The sequence below is a fragment of the Schistocerca gregaria genome, chromosome 1, assembly GCF_023897955.1.
Source record: "Schistocerca gregaria isolate iqSchGreg1 chromosome 1, iqSchGreg1.2, whole genome shotgun sequence".
Lineage (NCBI taxonomy): Eukaryota > Metazoa > Arthropoda > Insecta > Orthoptera > Acrididae > Schistocerca > Schistocerca gregaria.
Window position 1 is genome coordinate 508,513,878 of NC_064920.1, and position 11,403 is coordinate 508,525,280.

The 11,403-nt window shown below is 44.5% G+C and overlaps 1 non-coding gene across 1 annotated transcript; it reads left to right on the plus strand.

Moving 5' to 3' along the window:
- Positions 1-307: 307 nt before the first annotated feature.
- Positions 308-412, plus strand: LOC126286730 (U6 spliceosomal RNA). The gene has a single exon (XR_007551718.1). It is a non-coding gene; the product is annotated as a U6 spliceosomal RNA (small nuclear RNA).
- The last annotated feature ends 10,991 nt before the right edge of the window (positions 413-11,403 follow it).

Sequence of the window (11,403 nt, forward strand, 5' to 3'; positions counted from 1 at the left end):
AGAACCGTTCGGCCATCCCGGCCGGCGCTTGGGTCAAGCCTTGCTCTTCAAAAGCCGTCCTTAGAATACAATCAGTTCCAACTGAAGTTTATCAGAGCCTAAAAGAAAACTTAATTTCTTCTTCAAGTCATCCATTTTGAAATTCGCATACACTATGTTCAGAAATCAGCAACAATGTTCAGACTGCTGCACTCACACTCGCGCTACGTAATATGCTACTCTAGACTAGCCGTTGATGGAGGCAGCTAGAGACGCGTAATGACGGAAGTTTGACTGCTTATTCTTTGGCTGCATATTCAGTCTAACCGAAATTTTGGGTCGCACTCCATATGTGACAATTATAACGAAACACAGGTTAGCTTGGTCCCTCCACAAGGACGTCATACAAAATCAAGACGCGTTACACATTTTTCTAAAACACATCAACAAAACAGCAAAAAAATGTACAAAAATACACTCCTCGAAATTGAAATAAGAACACCGTGAATTCATTGTCCCAGGAAGGGGAAACTTTATTGACACATTCCTGGGGTCAGATACATCACATGATCACACTGACAGAACCACAGGCACATAGACACAGCCAACAGAGCATGCACAATGTCGGCACTAGTACAGTGTATATCCACCTTTTGCAGCAATGCAGGCTGCTATTCTCCCATGGAGACGATCGTACAGATGATGGATGTAGTCCTGTGGAACGGCTTGCCATGCCATTTCCACCTGGCGCCTCAGTTGGACCAGCGTTCGTGCTGGACGTGCAGACCGCGTGAGACGACGCTTCATCCAGTCCCAAAAATGCTCAATGGGGGACAGATCCGGAGATCTTGCTGGCCAGGGTAGTTGACTTACACCTTCTAGAGCACGTTGGGTGGCACGTGATGCATGCGGACGTGCATTGTCCTGTTGGAACAGCAAGTTCCCTTGCCGGTCTAGGAATGGTAGAACGATGAGGGTTTGGATGTACCGTGCACTATTCAGTGTCCCCTCGACGATCACCAGAGGTGTACGGCCAGTGTAGGGGATCGCTCCCCACACCATGATGCTGGGTGTTGGCCCTGTGTGCCTCGGTCGTATGCAGTCCTGATTGTGGCGCTCACTCGCACGACGCCAAACACGCATACGACCATCCTTGGCACCAAGGCAGAAGCGACTCTCATCGCTGAAGACGACACGTCTCCATTCGACCCTCCATTCACGCCTGTCGCGACACCACTGGAGGCGGGCTGCACGATGTTGGGGCGTGTGCGGAAGACGGCCTAACGATGTGCGGGACCGTAGCCCAGCTTCATGGAGACGGTTGCGAATGGTCCTCGCCGATACCCCAGGAGCAACAGTGTCCCTAATTTGCTGGGAAGTGGCGGTGCGGTCCCCTACGGCACTGCGTAGGATCCTACGGTCTTGACGTGCATCCGTGCGTCGCTGCGGTCCGGTGCCAGGTCGACGTGCACGTGCACCTTCCGCCGACCACTGGCGACAACATCGATGTACTGTGGAGACCTCACGCCCCACGTGTTGAGCAATTCGGCGGTACGTCCACCCGGCCTCCCGCATGCCCACTATACGCCCTCGCTCAAAGTCCGTCAACTGCACATACGGTTCACGTCCACGCTGTCGCGGCATGCTACCAGTGTTAAAGACTGCGATGGAGCTCCGTATGCCACGGCAAACTGGCTGACACTGACGGCGGCGGTGCACAAATGCTGCGCAGCTAGCGCCATTCGACGGCCAACACCGCAGTTCCTGGTGTGTCCGCTGTGCCGTGCGTGTGATCATTGCTTGTACAGCCCTCTCGCAGTGTCCGGAGCAAGTATGGTGGGTCTGACACACCAGTGTCAATGTGATCTTTTTTCCATGTCCAGGAGTGTATATACTTAAGTACCAAACTAAACAAATAGAAAAACTGAACAAAGGTGCTATGTTAAGACACTGGACAAGCTCTGGAGGACGTTGGTTTAGCCTCTCCTCCGGTCATCCACGTTAGATTTTCAAATGGGTTCCCTGAAATGCTTAACTTAATGATAACTTGTATCTTGCTTAGCTAAAAACGTGACAGGCGAAGTAAAGAAGCAGCTAATTAGAAAGCATGAGAAATAAAGTACTTCACTCAATCATCTTGTAAGATGTTGATTACATCTGTAGCAAGGCTAGTTCATATATTCTGACGCATGTATTTTCTTCTTGGTACGAAGTACTTACATCAGTTATGAAGTTCTAATACAAATGCATTGGATGCTCACGGGGGGAAGGAAACACAGCCCAATTTCATTCACAGGCTGCGATGCTAATACGTAGTCGGCATTTAGTCGATTGACTGGAGCGTATTTCATTGTGTTATTCAATTGTTATTGTTACCTATCTACTTGGAGGCCTGAAAACTCGTCATTGACTGGAAGTATTTTACTAACAACCATTAAAGATGGTCAGTAAACTGAGTTCTTTATTCCAAAATAATATACCGAAACATGCAAGTGGCTCTTGGGCACTCGTAGCTGTGTTTAAGGTCGACAATAGTGCCTTCCAAATGGGAGGGCGTGCCGTTTCACCTTCTGTCAGCCCCTGTCAGCTACGTATTCCCCCAGCAAGCTTACGGCTTTTGTGTCGCTAAAGAGATAGTAGCCAAAAATACTGAATTTATTTAAATTTTCCTTCCTGTTACCTACAGTAAAAATCCTTCTCATTTATGCTTCTCATTTACAGTAATAAAATAGAGCAGATAAAACCCTACAACTGAAATAAATCTGCGGCCTGATCCTCAAAATGTACCATCTTTTACACGCGCTGAACGATCGGTTTTACACGACACTGTAAGTGCACCTTAGCGCCATAGAAGACACAAATGTCAGAAAACGTATGAAATGAGAGTTATTTAAACTGGACTATACCGGGCGAGGAGCTGCAGTAGTTAACACACTGGACTCGCATTCAGCAGGAATACGGTTCAAAATCCGCCTTAGGCCATCTAGATTTAGGCCTTCTGCTATTTTCCTAAATTACTCCTGGAAAATGTACGGTTGACTTCATTGCGTGCACACGGCAGATTTCATTCCCTATCCTTGAAATATTTCGAATTTATATTCCGTCGCTCCCTCACTTGAACTACTTATAATAAACTTGCATGGAGACTCTCGATATTTCCTCGAAATGTTTGGTGAATACTTCAAATTTACCGACGATAAATTTTGGGAAAGAACCTTATTGTATGAACACTCTCGACGATACGTGGACAGGAATGATATTTACTGGTTCGATTCCGGCAAGGCATTTCAAACAACAGCGATTTAAGATTAATTACTATATACTGAAGTTAAGCTCTAGACTTGGTTAGCAAGCAAGGAACAGGGAGTGGTGAAATGACAGGCTACAAAAAACATGTCACCTAAATAAAAATTCCGTTAATTTTAACAAGTTTTGCACACAGTTATTATGAACTTCTTTTAAATTCGTGAAATGTGACAAGCTCAGATGAATGTAAATATGTTTGACCATCCAAAAAGATCAACAAAGGTTCAGTATTTCAGATTGATGGATTTTTCAGCAGGAGGTAACAGGTAGCGAGTAACAATAAAACTTTACTTACCGTATTTTATGCGGTCAGAAGCAGATGACCGCGTGACGTCTCCACTTCTCCAAGACTCACAGCCGCATCAAGTCTTGCCTTACCCCACCCATTCGTCTCTTACTAGGTCTTCCCACTGATTTGATGCTTAATGGGATCCAGTCCTTTGCAAATTTTGGGCCATCTCGTTTCTTTCATTCTAACTAAGCACTCAGCGCCTTTGAGTCTTTTCATGAGTCCAACCATGTAAGACTCCTTGCATATACTGCCGATCAAAAGTTTTGATCACGAATGATGAAACTATATACTTGATTTTAATTTACAGACACATCGTGTAAACTAAAGAGACCAACATAATAAGTATTTTATCTCTGTTTCATTAGCTACAATACAAAGTAATTTAGATTTTAGCATCTTCAAACTACCCACTGCTTGCCCTCAAATGAACTAAGTCTTGAACATTAGATGACCTAACTTTCTTACCAACCATCATCCCAAAAGAGTTCAATGGGATTTAAGTCAGTTGAGTTACTTGACCAAACCGTATTCTTCAGTTCCCCACATTTCTCTTTCCTTTTGACATATCTTCTATACGATTTAGAAGTGTATTCGAGGTCACTGTCCTGTTGCAGAACGAATTCAAGATCAATAAGTATCTTGTCAGATGGAACTGCGTTGTTGAACTACACCCCTCGATATCCTTTCATATTTAATCACCCATTAATTATCACTGGGTTATCGACTTCATCATCCACAAAACATCCCCAAACCATGACCAATCCTCCATCATGCTTCGCCACATGACGGCACATTGTGACTCTTCATACGTTCTCCACGAAATCGTCGGACAAACATTCGATGACGGGTTCCATATACTTCAAACTTAGATCCGTCCCTGAACAAAATTTGAACCATTGGTTCACGCTCCAGCGTTTATGTTAATGTACCTACTGGAATATTTTCGCCTTATTTTGCTGCGTAGTAAAGGGTTTTTTGCCACTATGCCACGGTCTAGGGATAGTGTCTTAGATTAATAATCGAAACGTCCTTGGTACCGGGTCGAAACCTGCCACCGCTTAAATTTTCATTAGTAATCAGCATTGGCCCCCGAAGAATACTGGCATAAGAAGACATCCTCATTCTGCCAACGGCCTTGTCAAAGAGGGTAGAGGAGCGGACAGAGGGGTTCAGGGCACTCTCTTGTCCTCGGGCTGGGAAACTGCCCTTAAAGGCGGAAAAATCGGCAATGATTTACGGTATGAGAATGCACAAGGCAATGGAAACCACATGTATCAACAAGACATGATGATCTCTCTATTGGCAAAAGATTACGGAATGGTTCCCTGTTCGGAACTACTGGAGGGGACTGCCAAGGGGGAGGTCACCATGAGAAAATGATTGAATAACGGAGGAAAGATAAGGTTCTACGAGTCGGGGCGTGGAATTTCAGAAACCTGAATGTGATAGGGAAGATGAAAAGGGAAATGCTCAGTTTAGATACAGTAGGGGTTGGTGAATTGAAATGGAAGGAAGACTAGGATTTCTGGTCAAATGAGTATAGGGTACTAGCAGCAGCAGCGGAAAATGATATAAAGGGCTTAGGATTCCTTATTAATAGAAAGATGGGGCACAGAGTGTGGTACTGTGATCAGTTCAGTGATAGGGTTGTTCTTATCAGAATCGACAGCAAACCAACACCGACAAAGATGGTTGATTTATTTATGCCAACGTTACAAGCTGAAGATGAAGATATAGAGAAAGAATATGAGGATACTGAAAGTGTAATATAGTATATAAAGGGATATGAAAATCTAACAGTCATTGGGGACTGGGTGTGGTTGTAGGGAGAGGAGTAGAAGAAAAAGTTAGAGGAGAATATGGGCTTGGCACACGGAATGAGAGCGGAGACAGACTAATTGTTTCTGTGATAAAATTCAGCTAGGAATAGCGAACACTCTGTTCAAGAATCACAGTAGCAGGAGGTATACTTGTAAAAGGCCGGATAATACGGGGCGGTTTCCGTTATATTACACCATTGTCAGAGAGAGAGATTCAGAAACCAGATACTGGATTGTGAGGAGTACGCATGAGCAGACATACAATCAGATCACAATGTAGTAGTAATGAAGAGTAGGCTGAAGTTAAAGAGATTAGTAGGGGAGAATCAATACGCAAAGACATGGGATACGGAAATACTGAGAAATGGCTTGAAGTTCTCTAAGGCTCTAGATACAGCAGTAAGTAGGCAGTACAGCTGAAGAAAACTGAGCGTCTTTTAAAAGGGCAATCACAGAAGCTGGAAATAAAAACACAGGTACAAAGATACAAAGATTGTAACTGCAAAGAAACCATGGATAACAGAAAAGAAACTTCAGTTGATCGATAAAAGAAGGAAGTAGAAAAATGTTCAACGCAGTTCAGGAGTACAAAAATACAAGTCGCTGAAGATTGAAATAAACAGGACATGCTGGAAAGCAACGACGAAACGGCTGCATGAAAACTGTGAAGTAATTGAAAAGAAATGATTGCCGTAAGGACTGACTCAGCATATAGGAAAATCAAAACTATCTTCGGCGACATTAAAAGCAAGGGTGGTAACATTAGGAATTCAACAGGAATTCCATTTTTAAATGCAGAAGAGAAATCGGATCGGTGGAAAGAGTACATTGAAGGCCTCTATGAGGGAGATTTGTCTCATGTGATAGGAGAAGAAGCGGGATTCGATGTAGAATCGATGGGAATTCAGTATTAGAATCAGAATTTGAAAGAGAGTTGGGAGTTGGGGAACATAAGATCAAATAAGGCAAAGCGATAGATAAAATTCTATCAGAATTTCTCAAATCATTGGGGGAAGTGCCAACATAACAACAGTTCACGTTGGTGTCTAGAATGCATGAGTCTGACGACATACCACCTGAATTTTCGAAAAATATCATTCACACAATTCCGAAGACTCCAAGAGCTGACAAGTGCGGGAATTACCGCACAATCAGCTTAACAGCTCATGCATCGAAGTTGCTAAAAAGGATAATAGAAATAAGAACGGGATAGAAAATTGAGGATGTGTTAGACGACGATTAATTTGGGTTTAGGAAAGGTAAACGCACGAGAGAGGCAATTCTGACGTTGCGTTTGATATTGGAAACAAGTCTAAAGGAAAATCCAGAGACTTTTAACTGACCTGCTACTTCGTTCAAAAATTTTAATTAATTAACTAATTTGGCCTTTGACTTTCACACAGATAAGACAGGTACTGCATTTAAACTGCTCTATTTTTTTCCTAGATGCATACATTTTAAAATTTTTTACCTGTGTAAGATAAAAATCTGTGAAAAAATCTGACTACAGATTGTCATGTATTCTTCGAGGCTACTGTAAGGAGAGAACGAGTTAGGTACAAGATGAGTTGGTGGTCGGAGGTTTCCGTTTCTGCGGTTCTCAGAGAACGCCAGGCAAAATCGGAGAAAACTGCTACAACTGGCGATGAAGGCTCCGTCTCTCTTGGCAGGTAAAGTACTCACAGTCGGCGTAAGATTTTCTGGAAACACTTTCAGACTGAGAAGGTTGAACAACAGTGGCTGTGTGGTATCTTCTGACTAACAAACTGGTCACTTTGTGGACGTCTTGAACACACAAGCTGTCGGCGAAATATTGCGCGTCGTTCGGACCATGATAGTAGCAGATTCGCCCAGTATTTTAATTTGCGAAGAAATCACTTTGCACTATATTGCTAAACACGCTAATAGTTTTTATAAAGCCCGGGGAGCCAACATCTAATAAAATATCGTAAACGATATTTATCTCTTTTTCATAAGAGAATTTTTTATTCTTGATAATTGTGATTACAAGTCGTATCTCCTCTGCACTTTAATTACGTCTATATGATAACTTGTCTGAACCGTCCCGCGCCCCCCCTCCAAAAAAAATCTACAATAGCCATTCCTTATCACCAAAAATTGCAAAGCAGGCTAGATGCTTTTTTTTCAGCAAAGAGCGCTATCGTCACAGTTGCGGTAGTGCAACATCGTTTGTACTCGCAGCCGGAATATTAGAATAATACACTCCTGGAAATGGGAAAAAGAACACATTGACACCGGTGTGTCAGACCCACCATACTTGCTCCGGACACTGCGAGAGGGCTGTACAAGCAATGATCACACGCACGGCACAGCGGACACACCAGGAACCGCGGTGTTGGCCGTCGAATGGCGCTAGCTGCGCAGCATTTGTGCACCGCCGCCGTCAGTGTCAGCCAGTTTGCCGTGGCATACGGAGCTCCATCGCAGTCTTTAACACTGGTAGCATGCCGCGACAACGTGGGCGTGAACCGTATGTGCAGTTGACGGACTTCGAGCGAGGGCGTATAGTGGGCATGCGGGAGGCCGGGTGGACGTACCGCCGAATTGCTCAACACGTGGGGCGTGAGGTCTCCACAGTACATCGATGTTGTCGCCAGTGGTCGGCGGAAGGTGCACGTGCCCGTCGACCTGGGACCGGACCGCAGCGACGCACGGATGCACGCCAAGACCGTAGGATCCTACGCAGTGCCGTAGGGGACCGCACCGCCACTTCCCAGCAAATTAGGGACACTGTTGCTCCTGGGGTATCGGCGAGGACCATTCGAAACTGTCTTCATGAAGCTGGGCTACGGTCCCGCACACCGTTAGGCCGTCTTCCGCTCACGCCCCAACATCGTGCAGCCCGCCTCCAGTGGTGTCGCGACAGGCGTGAATGGAGGGACGAATGGAGACGTGTCGTCTTCAGCGATGAGAGTCGCTTCTGCCTTGGTGCCAATGATGGTCGTATGCGTGTTTGGCGCCGTGCAGGTGAGCGCCACAATCAGGACTGCATACGACCGAGGCACACAGGGCCAACACCCGGCATCATGGTGTGGGGAGCGATCTCCTACACTGGCCGTACACCTCTGGTGATCGTCGAGAGGACACTGAATAGTGCACGGTACATCCAAACCCTCATCGAACCCATCGTTCTACCATTCCTAGACCGGCAAGGGAACTTGCTGTTCCAACAGGACAATGCACGTCCGCATGTATCCCGTGCCACCCAACGTGCTCTAGAAGGTGTAAGTCAACTACCCTGGCCAGCAAGATCTCCGGATCTGTCCCCCATTGAGCATGTTTGGGACTGGATAAAGCGTCGTCTCACGCGGTTTGCACGTCCAGCACGAACGCTGGTCCAACTGAGGCGCCAGGTGGAAATGGCATGGCAAGCCGTTCCACAGGACTACATCCATCATCTCTACGATCGTCTCCATGGGAGAATAGCAGCCTGCATTGCTGCGAAAGGTGGATATACACTGTACTAGTGCCGACATTGTGCATGCTCTGTTGTCTGTGTCTATGTGCCTGTGGTTCTGTCAGTGTGATAATGTGATGTATCTGACCCCAGGAATGTGTCAATAAAGTTTCCCCTTCCTGAGACAATGAATTCACGGTGTTCTTATTTCATTTTCCAGGAGTGTATTACATTACGTAGGGTCATTACAGCTTCATAGGCTCCGTCGGCTTGGAAGAAGCATTTTATATGTAAGATGGTACATGATATTCAGAAATGTGAGTAAAATAGGGGTTAGCTGTTGGGAGAGACGGATAATACGCAGTATGTGTAAGAGATAAGAAGGAATAATAAGAGTGGGCGACCAAGAATTAATTACTCAGATTAAAAATGTTGTCTTTCACCTTTACTGCAATGGTCGAAATCAAAGATAGGTTCATTAGTGGAATTGAAATTCAAGGTGAAAGGATAACAATGATACGATTTGCTGCTGGCACTGCTATCCTAAGTGTAAGTGAAGAGACATTACATGAGCTGGTGAATGCAACGAACAGTCTAATGAGTACAGAATATAAGCTGATAGTAAATGGAAGAAACACGAAGGTAATTAGAAGTAGTAGAGAACAGCAAGAAACTTAACATCAGGATCGATGGTCACGAAGTAAATGAATTTAAGGAAGTCAGCTACCTAGGTAGTAAAATAGCCAACGACGGACGGGGCAAGGAGGACATGAGAAGCAGACTAGCAATGGCAAGAAGGGTATTCCTGACCAAGAGAAGTATCAAACATAGGCCTTAATTTGAGGAAGAAATTTCCGAGAACGTATGTCTGGAGTACAGCACTGTATGCTAGTGAAACACGGAGAGAATCGAAGCATTCGAGATGTGGTGCTCGAAACGTATATTGAAAATTAGGTGGACGGATAATGTAAGGAATGAGGAGGTTCTGTGCAGAATCGGAGAGGAAAGGTATATGTGGAAAACACTGAAAAGGAGAAGGAACAGGATGATAGGACAGACGGCAGGTGTGGCCGAGCGGTAGTAGGCTCTTCAGTCTGGAAACGCGAGAACGCTACGGTCGCAGGTTCGAATCCTACCTCGGGCATGGATGTTTGTGATGTCCTTAGGTTAGTTAGGTTTAAGTATTTTTAAGTTCTAGGGGACTGATGGCCTCAGACATTAAGTGCCATAGTGCTCAGAGCCAATTGAACCATTTTGATGATAGGACATCTTTTAAGACATGAGGGAATGACTCCCATGGTACTAGAGGGAGATGTAGAGGGCAAAACCTGTAGAGGGAGACAGAGATTGGATTACTCAGAGTAAATAATTGAGGACGTAGGTTGGAAGTGCTACTCTGAGATGAAGAGCTTGGCACAGGAGAGGAATTCGTGGCAGGCCACATCAAATTAGTCAGAAGACTGATGACCCACAAAATAAGGCTTGCTGCCTTTTTCGGATGACTTTCTCACATTTCTCATCAAACCACCCCTGTTTTCCCTTAACTCATTGTGGAATTACTTCTTGAGCTGTTTCCTTAATAGAATCAGGAATTATGTTTCATTTCTTATCTACCTCGGTATTTCAGTCATGTGCATTCTTCCATTGATCCGCTCTATCTTGAAAGTTGTTCTTATGTTTCCTTTGTTCAGACCTTCCTGAACATATCGGGTGGTAGTTTTTGCATTCCTTTGCACTCTTTGGGTCCCCATCGCTACTCTAAAACAATATAAAATGTAATTTTTATGTTGATCAGAGGAATACTATTTGAACTCTCATAAATAGGTAGTGGTTACCACCATAATGAGCCAGAGATTAGAAGAAATAGTCAGACATGGAATTAGGTGGAACGCAAATCTCAGTCAAGAGAGTATACACCAGACTGCGTTAAAGTTTGTTTTAATCAGTGATAACTCAGGCTAGTTCTATAAAATAAAGTATATATAAAGTTTAATTAACGACATCTGTAGGGCTTAATCTAAGAGCAGATAGTAAAACTGAAATTATATAAACAGTGAGTAGAAAACGCGTTACACATAACTAGCACAAATAATATTCATAAATTACCAACGGGGCCCAACCCCGACAGACTGAACTAGACAAACCGCCCCGAATAACTGTTTCGCAAACAATTTCAGCAATGTAAGTTAGCCAAAGTGGTACCGGAAAGCCCCTTAAATAAAACTGGGGTTAGCCCGAACCCAAAACAATTCAACACACATAGCTTAAAGGAGTCTTCGGCACTGCGGATGGCTACGAATAACTGTTCGTACAGTCTACACACTAACAAGGAGCCCCTTAAGTGCAAGGCCGCGAAAGGCCAATTATGTTTAGGACATTCGACGCCTCACTTATTGTCTACCATGCAACCACAACATTGGCTGCTAATGGCAACAGGGAGAGGTATCATATGGAGATATTCAATTGTGAGCACAGCATGCGGCAACGGAACGCTGTTGAATTGCTTAGTCGATGAGTAACTCAAAACGGTGTTGCAGTGCTAGTAGCTTTTATATAAGACAGTGCAATGGCAAAGGTAAACAAAACAA